Here is a 13,936-nt window from a genome sequence, read left to right as displayed (position 1 = left end):
GCTGGAATGAGGCACATCGTCTGGTGCACAATGATTTGAGTCGCACCAGACGCTCTAGGTACACACACAAAAGACGCAAGTTCAGCGGGCGGCACGAGGTAGGATATGGCACTGCACCTGGGACACCCACAACTCCAAGGGTCGTCACCTATGACACAGACATCGGACACAATGAGCATGCAGTAGGGGGTCGAATGAGGGAGATGCGATGCACTTGACAAAGGTGGCCCATACGGGGTCCTGCACCGGTGAATCCGCTCACAACAAACCAGCAGCTTACACATGTTGTGGCCCCACGATAAAGGTCCACACTCCTTGAAATGCAGACAATACTTTCAAGACACCACACTAGGTATAACTGGTTTCCAGATAGTATACTTGCTTCACCACTCACACCGCTGCTGCCCAATGACGTCCACCCGATGGTGCAAGTACTTGCGAGGGCACTGCTCTCCAGATGACATCAGTAGAAGGTGTAGGTCTCTCATGGAAAGTCTTTGATGGCCCTGAGACCTCTACAAGAGATCAGGGGGCATGCCGGCGTACCCTTGGAGAGCACACTTCAGAGTGCCACACTGCAGTGACCAATTTGCCCAGGCCAACCAAAACGTTGGAAGGGTGTGCGATCCCTTCCCAGGGGCAGTAAATACAGATTGTGCACAACAGAGTCCACTGGCAGTGAGCATCACATGCTCCAGCATCACTGTCCCTCGTTGCTGCAAGCTTAGCTCCAAGTTCCTAAAGTGTGGTACCAGTAGATATACTGAAGTGTGCCTTTGAAGTTGGAGGTGGTTCACAGGGTTCCCCTTTGAATGACTGATGTCGCCCCTAAATTTCAGTCCTGTCTGCTGTGGGGCCAAGGAATGCAGATTGTTATCTTTAGTGGGGACATGATCAAGCTCAGAGAGACCAATTGTTAAAACCTCTCCCTCCAGTCTATCCATTCAGGCCCTCAACTGGCAGGGGCCTGTTGTTTCAGGTGCCCAAGTTTTATGGATGTTGCTGGGGAATGCACACATGTGCTTTCCGCAGCCTCTAGTGAAATTAAGTTGAAATTAAAAGGCACCAACATAGAGATACCCAGTTTTTACAAGTGGCATTTCTAGAGCATTACTGACAAAACTGCCTTTACAATGGGAAGGGGTTTGTCCTTGTGAATCCAATGATAGTAAACACCATGAGGCTGCTCCACTGCAATCCACTGTTGCAGTTCAGGATCAATTGTAACCTATCCCCATGTTAACTTTTGGGTAGAGCAGCTCTCATGTGTAGTGAAAACACACAAGGATTCTTTTGTTACATGGGAACATGGTTCCTGGTGCATGCATAAGCCTGGAGGGGCAGGCTGGACACATATTAAAGGACACCACATGGGTGCAAGTGTGCCCATTCAGGCCAAATACATTGGGGCACACCAGTGTGCATATCTGCACATACTGGTCAGCGCCACTTTCCTGGCATAGGTAGGAAGGCGTGCAATCTTTCACACTGTATTCACATTGGGAAAGGGCCTAGGGCCCCCAGAGGTACTTAAAAAGAATCTGCAAAGCTGTGTAGAAAAAGCAAAATGTTTGGGAAACACTACCTCAGCGTGTCAGGTCTAACACCCTGGAACTAGATCCACTGACTGCATGGATCCGCTGATCAAGGGGTTGGACTAGGGTGTAGAGTGAGAAGACAGGATATCACTGTATGTGGATGAAATCCTACTGCATGCCGTCGGCCCTGAGATGACCCTGTCCAGACTCATGCAAATGCTCATGAATTTTGGAAAATACTCTGGTTGTGTTATACATTGGCACAAGTCCCATTTGCTTCCAATGGTGAGAGCATTGCCAGAACTATCACCAGGCTTTGAAGTGCAGGTTGTGGAGCTGGATTCCAATACCTTGGTATCTATATTACTAGAAATGCAGAGCTATTCCACAACGAGAACCTGACCCCACTCCTAGAAAGACTGAGAGGTGACGTGGGGCTCTGTTATAAACTGACATTCTCCCTATTTTATTTAAAATGACATCCTTGCCTCACTTCCTAATACGTTACAAAACACACCCTTTGAGATGTCCAAAACATACTCAACAGAAATAGAGGTGGAAATTCAAACAGTGTGATGGAATTGTGGCCCAGCCAGAATCACCCTGACAAAGTTAACAAGAAGCTGGGGAGATTGAGGAATAGCCCTGCCCGGTATTCAGAAATACTACTGAGCAGCCCAACGTTTAACAGTTCTGACTGGGTCTTTATCACCCAGTCAGAACCGACATTGGGAATGGACAGGCATACGATGGGTGACAGAGAATAACCAGCAGCACTATACCATGGAAAATCCCTGGTTAAGATGCCTCCACACAGTAGCCGAGTGATACAACTATGGAAAGAGGTGACAAAATATTTAGGATGGGACAGCAAACTCACACCATTTGACCCAAACATGAGATACAGTGGTATTGAAGTTCCTGAGAAGGTTACAAGTGTTCCACAAATGGGATCTAATAGGTATCTTTATGGTTGAGGCCAATGGTGAGGGGAGATGTAGTTCCTCTTTAAAAGTTGGTGACAGATCATAACTTATTGGACTCAGAAACCTACTAATACCTGCAGGTCAGGTATGCTCTGCAAGCAATTTTACCCCAGGGAACAGAGCTGGAGGAATCTTCCCCCTTAAAGGATGTAGTGCAAAGGGACCTTATGCCTAAAAAGGCCTTGTCTCTGGTATATAAAAAGATCCCAAATCACTCACCTAACACCCTACAACAATTAAGGAAGTGATAGAAGGAGGAAAAACAGTGAGCTTGATGATGAAGACTAGAAAGAGGCACTTGGGGCACGAAGTGAGGTTACAATAAAAGCGGGGTTCCAAATGGTTCAACACCGCATTTTACATCACTCCTACTTCGCAAGAATGACCCAGGTTAAAATGGGAAGAAATACGTCCAACCTATGTGTTAAGATATGGATTTGGGTTGTTAAGTCAATGGACTAGATCTGTGGGAATCTACAGTGACATCTCTGGGGAATGTGGCGGGAAGTCAGTTTAGAGACCAGGTCGAGGAGGTGTGATGTAGATGCTGCAGATGTTACTGTCATTAAAAGACATATAGAAGAAGAACATGACTACTATTCATCTTTACATGACAACAAGGATGGGCTGATGAGAGAGTTTTGAATAAAAAGATATGGGTCGTTCTTTAAAGTGAAAGATGAACTGAGTATAAATGTCAGGGAAATGGATGGGAAGAAATCAAATTGGTGTATTGTTACTATTGCATGTGAGAGACATCCTGTGCACGATATGACAAAGAGAAGGGTGAGACAGTCTTTCTGGTGGCCTGGTATGGATGTGGATAATGAGGAAATTGTGAAGAATTGTTATGTGTATGCTAATAGTGATACGACTAAGATTGTGAGACTACCTCTGTTGGAATGTACTAAGGGGCATATTTATACTCTGCACCGAATTAGTGTCCTTTTTTTTAAACTCTAATTCGGTGCAAAACTAACTCCATATTTATACTTTGGTGCTAGAACCCTCTAGCACCAAATTTATGGAGTTAAAGTCATTTTTTGAAAGTGGAGACCTACCTTGCCTTAATGAGATGCAAGGTAGGCGTTCCCGTGCAAAAAATGACTCTACGGCCTTAACGCCATATTTAGAGGCATATTTATACTCTGTTTGCACCGAATTAGCGTATTTTTTTTTTACTCTAATTCGGTGCAAATCTAACTCCATATTTATACTAGTACCAAGGCCCTGATTTATACTTTTTTTGCACGGCATTAATGTCTTTTTTTGACGCAAATGTGGCGCAAACTTACAAAATATTGGCCCTTATTTATACTTTTTGCTGCAAAACTGCACTAACTCAGTTTTGCACCAAAAAGTTTAGCACTGGCTTGCACCATTTCTGTGCACCAGCCAGGCACCATATTTATGGAATGGTGCAGCCGGTGCAAAGTGTAGGCTAGAGTTTAAAAAAATTACTTTAGTCGGGTGGGGCTGGCAGTATAGAAGAAGAGGGGTTAGCACCAAAAAATGGCTTTAGGCAGGTTAGAGTAAAAAAAAATGACTCTAACCAGATTAGCGTCATTTTATGGTGCTAAACCTACCATGCACATGACGCCTGCCTTAGAAAAGGCAGGAGTCATGCCCACCACCCCAATGGCCAGCACAGAGGACAGGGGTCCCCTGGGCATGGCCATTGCACCCTGTGCCATGTATGGGGGCCCATTTCAGGGTCCCCTATGGCACTTTCAAGAATAAAATGCACTTACCTGTACTTACCTGGGATGGGGTCCCCCATCCTCGCAGTCCCTCTAGTGTGGGTGGGGGTGCCCCTGAGGCCTAGGGAGGGCACCTCTGGGCTTATTCCATGGTGTTCCACCATGGAAATAGACCCACAGGTCCCCTGATGCCTGCCCTGACCCAGGTCTTAAAAAATGGGGCAAAGCAAGCTTTGCCCCATTTTTGGACCCCTCCTACCTCCCTTGCACTATTTTTGCATGGGAGTATAAATATGGCGTTAAGGCCATAGAGTCATTTTTTGCACGGGAACGCCTACTTTGCATCTCATTAAGGCAAGGTAGGTTTCCACTTCCAAAAAATGACTTTAACTCCATAAATTTGGCACTAACGGGTCTAGCACCAAAGTATAAATATGGAGTTAGTTTTGCACTGAATTATAGTTGATGCTAATTCAGTGCAGAGTATAAATATGACCCTTAGTGTCAAAAAATGATGCTAATCTGGTCAGAATCATTTATTTTGACTCAATCCTGCCTAACGTGATTTTTTTTTAAGCTAGCCTACCCTATGCACCGGTTTGCACCATTCCATAAATATGGTTCCCAGCTGGTGCTAAAAAATGGTGCAAGCCGGTGCAAAACTTTTTGGTGCTAAACTGCATTAGTGCAGTTTTTCACCAAAAAGTATAAATAAGGCCCTAACTTTCCTAGGAAAGATTAGTGATTCATTTTCCTGGGCTTGTGACAAGGTTAGGATCAAGAGATAAATATGTTTTAGTACTTGTGGAATGTCATAGAAAATGGCTTGTGGTGTGAACAATGGACCACATAAACACTGAGATGTCATTCAGTTTTGGAGGAGGTCTTCATAGATGAAGCGGTACCAAAGACTATAGTGTCTGACAAATGGGTGCAGTTTTCCTCAAGGTGATGAGAAGTTATCTAACGAAAATAAGAATTGTTCATGAACATGTGACTCAGTTTAGATCCCCAAGCCAATGGGTTTGTAGAGATAGTTAATCGTCTTGTAATGGAAAATATACAGCTATCTGTAGCTAATAAACTTCCTTGGAAGAGAGAGTTGAGAAACATTATATGGACACAGAACAACTCCTCATTTTGTAGCTGGTGTATCACCATTTGTGTCTTTGAAGGTAAGGCAACCGGGTAGGAAGTAATGTCCTGCATGGTTGTGTGTAAAAGAGAGTGTTTGGGTTGATTATTGGGAGGTAAAGAAAAGAGTCACCGAAATGCAGATGAAGATTAGGGAATATTATAATAAAAAGAAGAATGTGAGGAAACTCTGGGTGGAAAGTAGAGACTGGATGGTTATAAGGAAGAAAGGAATGCTTGCAAAAACAATAGCAGGGACTCCTGTCCAAGTAAGGTCAGAGAGGTTAAACGAAATGTAGTGGTTTTGGGCGGTGAACTACTTGGAGTCTGGGTAATATGTGAAAAATTAATAAACGCAGTAAAATTGTTAAGTAATGTGTCCAAATTTTTTTTTTTTAATTTATTATGTTTATACAAAATGTAAACAACTGTATATTGTTCATATGTTTTTCAAATTTATTATCTTGTACTTATGGTATAGATTTGATAAGTTTGTTGTTTGTTTAGCTTATAGGTATTAGAGGGGGGAAAACAGAGTAAAGTTATGGAGTTGAGTTGCTACGTCAAGGGGAAAGAACTATGGGAATCTACACTGACGTCACTCTGACGTCACTCTGGTATGTGGGTGAGGGGAGTCAGTTGAAGGGTCAAGACACGGAGGTGTGATGTAGATGCTGTTGCTGGAGATGTTAATGTCATTAAAGGACTTACATAAGAAAAACTTGACTACCATTTATCTTTACACTATGCCTGTGGGGTGCGGGCAAGAAGGAACATTCTTTCATATATATGAGTCTCCCCAATGATACAGGTATTCTGCTCGAAACTAACATAGTGTATGATAAAAAGGAAGGAATAGACCTGAACAGAACAACAAAACATTATGGGGTATATTTACTAGAATTTTCCATCGATTTTGTGTCACAAAAGTTGCACAAATTGACGCAAAATATTTTCTTCCTTATTTACTTTCCAGCGCAAAACTTGTTTTACGCAGGAAATTCACTTGAAGTAAGGCAAGGCAGCGTATAGCACTGCTTTGCATTACTTAGCACCAAGGGGGCCTTCTATTGGTGGTGTATCGGCCTTTCATGGAGCAACCCATGGTTTTTGGCGCAAAACCATATCTATCAAAAAATGAGACATTGTTTTTGCATAAAAAAATAACACCCATTTCAAATAACTGCTATCAAGGAGAAATGCTTTTATTTCTCCTTTCTTTTCATACTTTGCTACTGTGCTGCACTGTACAACACACATACAATGTGAAAAAATATTTAAAGTTAGCATAGTATTTTGTACTGAAAGGGTATCCTTCCATAACAAATCTAAGCTAGACTCAAGCAGACACTCTTGCACTATGGTACAAAGGTGTGTGCGTGGCGCTCGGCAGCCTGTCATGCACCAGTGCCAGGGAGGAGGAGAGTGCCATATTTCTGTAGACATGGTGCTCTCCTGCTCTCTTCTTCTCACGCAGTGCAGCATTTGTGGTTGCAGAACGGCATGAGAATTTAGTAAATAGAACCCTATGTGCTAAGTATATCAGAGGATGAGGGGGATCCAAAGTATCAGGGAATTCGGACATTACTAATAAGAGAACTACTGCCAAAGCATTGAGGGTAGGAACTACGCTAGGCATTGAAATTTGGAAACAGGACATGGAGTAGTGCATGCTTGCCTGTTATAGCCACAGGGTCATTACAGCTGAGAATCCAGCACTTTTGAGAGCTCAGCACCAAGATGCCTAGCTGTCACTGGACGCTGAGGTGCAGTCTTGGAGACAGAGTCCTGGACATTAAAATTTGCGCTCTAGGATGCTTGGCCCAGGTCAGAGTGCAGTTTGGTCAACCAGCACAGAAGTTATTGCACGTTAAAGGGAATCACTTGTTTTCCTGTAATCCAAGACCAGTAGACTAGTGGCAATTGGGGTTATGGTGGGCTGCATCCAGACTTAGTTGGAGAACAACTACTGAGCCCAAAGTCACTCCCCTGTGTCTAAGGACCAAGGGGTGGCCACAGGCAGCCTCACTACATCAGCTCAGCACCCTCAGCATCCTTGACCATCTTCAGCATCCTGCACCCCTTGCATAAGGACCACCCCATTGACTTCGTTGGCGGTTCACTCATAGGACTCAGAACTGAACTAGAGACTACTTGGGTCAGCAGAAAGATGTACTTGTTGATCTAATTGGTCCCTATGATTGGCTCAGTATAAGAGTTGGCACTCCCAAATGTGCCCATATTGCTGTTTTAAAGTTGCTTTGGTGGCTTGCCTAAACCATGATCAATGTAGATTACTAAGATTTAATGCATTTAGTGAAAAGCATTGATTTCTTGTTACTTTGACAAACAATTTCTTCTGAAACCTCTGGTGGATTTCTGTAATTGAGGTGTCTATTCAAAGATAAAAGTACAATTAATTTTATATATTCGTGTTGGATTTGTATTGTGTTGCATTTCCTTCTTACTTAACTGTTTTAGTACTTCTTAATGCTTTGTGCTTGTTCCTTTGATAAGGCCTGGCTGCTATGAGCCACTACTACCCAGGACTGAGCTAGGATTTAACAAATGAACCTGACTGGACCTGACACTGAATTGTGCCATTATAACATGATGAGGTGGCAGACCCATGCCATATATTAATCCACATTCTCACAACAAACATGACATTCCGCTCTAAAATACAAGTCAACATAAAGCCACAGATGAATGTACTCTGTATTACTTACAGAATAGGAGGAATGGAGAGAGAGTGAAAATAAAACATACATAGTGTCAGTAATAATAAAAAAGAAAATCACTTTGTAAACTACATTTTGATTATCAAATCTTTTGTAATGAACTAGACACAAGGTCATGTAGAAACCAAAGTGCAAACACTTGACCTGCACAGTAAAAACCTAAGCCCTTAACTGCTAAGCCACAATAAGACTCTTCACGATTGTTCATCAAAACATAACTATGACATTTTACTCTGAAATACAAATCAATGTGGAGGCATAGATGGGTGTGCACTGCTAGCTCTATCAATTACAGAATAGGAGGAAGTAAAAAAGGGAGAGTGGAAGTAAAACATCCATAGTGCAACTATAATATTTAACCATCAATAAAAAATATCAGTTGTTAAGTTATTAATGGATTATCAGAACTCTCTGCAACGCACCAGACACATGGCCAGTGAGATACCTACTCTCAAATACTTACCCCTCACAGTGAGTCTAAGACCTTTACCACTAGGTCACGATGGACTCATTATTATTTTTGATCAAAACATTACTATGAGATTCAACTCTAAATTAAAATCAACGTGGAGCCATATTTGAGTTTACACTGCTACCTGTACCATTGACAGAATAGGAGGAAGGCAAAAATAAAACATACACAGTCCCACCAATATTATTTGACCACCATCGTGGGTAATTGAGCAGAAAAATGGCCATTGAAACACAAAGACTTGAACTTGAGAGTGAGAGCCTAAGACCTTCACCTTTAGGCCAAAAGTAACTCTTGACCACGTTGAATAAAAACATAACTATTTAATTCAATCCAAAAATACCAGTCAATGTGGGAACATAGATGAGTATACACTGAAAAGAACAGCATGGAAGGCCAAGAAGAGAGACAGAGAAGTTTGTTTTAGGATTTGGGGCATGATATCCCTAAGAAGAGTTGTTTTTAGACAAAGTGAAAATAAAAAAAGATTAAATTAGGAAGAATTATATTTTATTTCACTGTTTATGTAGAACATTTGAACAGATACATGGACACTGAGAAACCAGGACTTGAACTCTTAACTTTCAGAATGAGAGATGAAGACGATAACCACTAGGCCACAAGTGACCCTTTGACACACTGCATCAAAATGTAACTATCACATTCAAATCAACATTTTAAGTCAATGTGGCTCTATATGTGAGTGTATATAGACAGCTACATCATTTATAGAACTGGCTAGAGGGGAAGAGAGAGAAAGAGTAAGAGAAAAGCTTTGGTGAATGATAAACTTAAAATAAGGTATGTTTAGAGGAAGTGAAAAGAAAAACCCAACTGCCATTATAAAAGAACAAAATCATCTCCAAGTAAATATATTGGTCTCTTTGTAATCAAGGAGACCTTTGAGAAGGAAAGTGACTATTGAGACAGCGGGCATGAACCCCTAACCTTCAGAGCAAGAACCCAAGACCTCAGGGATTATCCCACAAGTAACACTTTACTGTGCTACATCAACATATAACTATGACATTCGATCCAAAAATAACAGTCAATGTGGGTACATAAGTGAGCATACATTGACATATTTCTCATTTACAGACCAGCAGGATAGGGTGGGAGAGAGAAAGATACATTAGTTTTAGGCTCAGGGACATGATCTTCTTAGAAAGAGCTATTTTTAAACTAAGTGAAAATAAACAGAAATTGATATAAAAAAAAGAATGAGATGTCTTTCACTATATGCTGAACATTGAGCAGATATTTGAACATTAAGATGCGAGGACTCAAACTCAGAATTTTCAGAAGAAGAAACAAAGACCTTAAAAACAAGGGCATATGTGTCTCTTTACAATAGTGGATCAAAATGTAACTATAGGTGAGTGTTAACTGGCAACATCATTTACAAATTGGGATGGAGAGAGAGAGAGTGATTTGTTTAAGCTTTGGTGAATGATATTCTTAGAAAGGGCTATTTTTAGACAAGTAAAAAATAATACTAAATTGATTTAAAAAACGAATTACATTTATTTTCACTGTGTAAGTTGAACAGAAATTTGAATGTTGCGACAACCAGACAGAAACTCTTAGTTATGACATTTGAACCAAAATTCAGAGTCAATGTGGTGCTGTTGGTGAGTTTAAACTGACACCATCCTCATTTACAGAATTAGATGGAAGGCAAGAGAGAGAGAGACATTTTGCTGGAGTTTTTAGTGAGTGAAATACTTAAAACCAGGTATTTATTGAGGAAGTAAAAATAGAAAAACCCAATTGTCAATATAAAGAATTAAACCGTTTTCCGTCATAGACATTGAACTCTTTGTAATTGAGCAGAACAATGGCCATTAAGATACTGGGACTTGAATCGTTAATATGGAGGGTGAGAGCCCCAGACCTTAACCATTAGGACAAAGCTAGCACATCAATGCATTGGATCAAAACATAACTATGACATTTGATCCAAAAATGCCAATCAACATGTGAACATCGGTGAGTGTAAGTGGGCCATTTACTGATTTGCAGGACAGCATGGAAGGAGGGGGAGAAAGAAGGTTGAGTATTTTAAGCTTTATTTGGGGCATGATTAACTTAGAAACAGCTATTTTTAGACAAAGTGAGAATAAAAAGACATTAACAACAAAAAGAATGACATATTTTTTCAATATGTAGGTTGAACATTTGAACACATACATGAGCAATGAGACCCCAGGCTCAAACTCTTAATCGCTTGAGCTAGAATGTGACACCATTGCCACTAGGCCTCAAGTGACACTTAACTATGCTGAATCAAAACATACCAATAACATTAGATCCAAAAATAACAGTCAATGTGGGAACATAGTTGAGTATACACTGACACCTTCCTCATTTACAGAACAGCATAGAAGGAGGGAGAGAAAGAAAGATACGTTTCTTTTAAGCTTGGGGCATGATATACTAAAAAATCACTATTTTTAGATAAAGTGAAAATAAAAAGAAATTGCTATAAAAAAGAATGATATATTTTTCCCAATGTATGTTGAACATTTGAACAGATACATGAACATTAACCTTTAGAGCAAGAGTACAACACCATCACCATTAGTGATTCTATACTGTGCTGGAGAAAAACGTATACATGACATTTGATCGAAAAATATCAGTCAATGGTGGAAAGATAGGTGAGTATACGTTGACACCTTCCTCATTTACAGAACAGCACGAAGGAAGGGGAGAGGCAAAGATATGTTTGTTTTATGTTCTGGGGTATGATATACTTAAGAAGAGCTATTTTTAGACAAAGTGAAATTAAACAGAAATCAAAATTAACAAGGTCATTTTTTCACTATGTATGTTGAACAGTTGAACAGATAATTGAACACTGAGACACTAGAAAACAAACTCTTAACCTCCAGAGAAAGTATCTATCATCTTAACCACTAGGCCACAAATGTCTCATTACTATGCGAGATCAAATCTGAACTGTGACATTCAATCAATTTGGGAAGATAGGCTAATTTACACTGACACCTTCCCTGTTTAACAGCATAGAATGGGGGGGAGAGAGTAAAAGACGTTTGTTTTAAGCTCTGTAGCTTGATATACTTATGAAGAGCTATTCTTTTTAGACAAAGTGAAAATATATTAATTGACATTAACAGAATGAGATTTTGTTTTTGCAAGGAAACCGGGCTATTAGCTGTCCAGGGCACATGATAGGTCCAAATTTACCCTTTCACTGGGAACCAAGCACCCGTTTGCAGCGCTTGACTCTCTCAGGGTAGCAGAGCAGAGTAATCCAAGGCCTACTTAAGGGAGGTGGTGTGCCCTAGTAATCACAATTCACTGGCCATAACAGTAACACTCAATAACTTTACTTAATAGTAAGTAGTAATTTAAAAATATATATAAGACTTGCGGAGATATCTTGAATGACATTACATTTGACCCCTGAGGGGTCATGACCCCACAAATCACAGTACCCTTTCTCCCATACAATATAGCACATAAATATATAGGAGAGCATCAAGTTAGAGCAAGTGATCCTTTAAATCAAGCAGGTCTATGGGCTTTATCAATATTACCACAATTAATGACCAGATTCATATCCTAATGCATCACTCTATCACTGACTTGAGCGAGCTTAATTCCTCTGCAATCATTATAATTAATGAATCATTGCAACCATTCATGAAAAATCATTACTATCAGTAACCAATTTTAATGAAGCATTAAAGCATTTCAAAACATCACATTTCAATAAAACATGGCAAAACAACAGTACATGATGCGTGTATTTGTCCTTCTTTTCACCACATCTGGCCACAAAACATGCAACCATAGAATCAACTATAGAAGTCACTGCATTCTCAGGCTGTAGACAAAAGTTTCAGCCATAGGAGCACTTTGCTTTAGGCTTTGGGTCATGTTTTCTCTGACCCTGTAAACTTGTGGTCAGTTCTTTTTTAAATGTTCTTGCAGGGGCACGGCTGCACTCCTGCAGCCCCCCCATCCCTTGTTGCAAACATCAGTGGTGACCCTGACATCTTGAGGCCACCACATCAAGCATGCATGAAAGCTACACAGGGATTTATGAGTAACTTTCTTCGTGCCCCATGTGTTCATTTATTTTTATTTCTTTTGGGGGTGCTGGATTCTATCACTTTCATTTTGGGAGTAGCACAGTTAGCCCACCCACAGGTGCCTCAGCCTGCTCCTTGCTGTGAGGAGTCCTTCTATGCAGGCGCCGGAGCCAGCAACTGACTTCTCCTTTGCATGCTCCACTCAGGCAGGGTGTTCTGTTGAAATGTTCATCTACTTCACCTGGACACTGGCACAAGGAGCTAGAGTGAGGCCACCATAGTTGGGGGCAGGGAAATGGGGTTCTGAGCCATTTTCCTCTCTTCTTAGGGGTGGAGGGTGCAATAGTGTTCCTTCTTTTGTGGTGTCGGGGACCCGGAGATAGGGTCCAGAGCCCCTTTCCTTTTTCTTGGGAGGCGCAATGGTGCTAACCTTTCCATTTTCATAACAGGGGCTCAGAGGTGGGGTCCTGCCCCCCCCCCGGCATAATACGGCCCGGAGTTGGGAATCCTCATCCCTCAAGAGCTTGGGAGGAAGACCCCCACACATCTCCGCCTGAACTCATAAATAATTAATGTAGCTTGTGTTGACCCCTGGGCACAGGTCCATCTCGGGAGTATATTGAACATTTGTAGCGGAGTACCACGTGCTCTGTTTCTCAGCTGTGGGGTACACAGTCAAAACATTTTCCATGCAATATTGCAGGTAGCGTTGGGCTATTTCTCACAAACATGGGCTAATTTTGGTCCTGGTGGTGGGTCCTAGCTACCTGGAGCCATTTTCTCAGACCTCCTGGCCTCTAAGGTGGCACACTGTGCAAGGAGCTGGTTCCACTAGCTCCATGTGCCAGTCTTTCTGCTTTTTCTTGTCCTCTGGTGCTTCAGTCCTCCTGTGTTTGGTGCAGAAGCCCAGAACTTCCCCCTTCAGAAGACTGGGCTTCCTCCCTTTTTCATGGGACATGGTCTGTCTTATCCATGGTAAAGTAACAGCTAATTAAAAGATGCAGAATTTCTTCCCCACCCTTCCTTTTCAGGAGCTGATTGAATGACTGGTAATTACTCCTTTTTTGTAGGAGGTCTTTGTTCACCAGGGTGACAAAAGGCCTTGGCTGTGATCCTGAGCTGCCCCAGAGAAATATGAACATTCTGGATGAGCCATAAGGTGTACATATATCTGCTTGAGACTTGCATAATTAATCTTGATGCACTCTTTTGACTCCAGTTTGATATCTTTCTGGAATTTGTAGACCAAATGTAAACAAAACTGCACTCTAAGGCTGATTCTTCCATATACGTATAACAAAGTG

This window comes from Pleurodeles waltl, chromosome 6 (genome assembly GCF_031143425.1).
Source record: "Pleurodeles waltl isolate 20211129_DDA chromosome 6, aPleWal1.hap1.20221129, whole genome shotgun sequence".
NCBI classification, from domain to species: domain Eukaryota; kingdom Metazoa; phylum Chordata; class Amphibia; order Caudata; family Salamandridae; genus Pleurodeles; species Pleurodeles waltl.
This window is presented reverse-complemented; position numbering follows the sequence as displayed.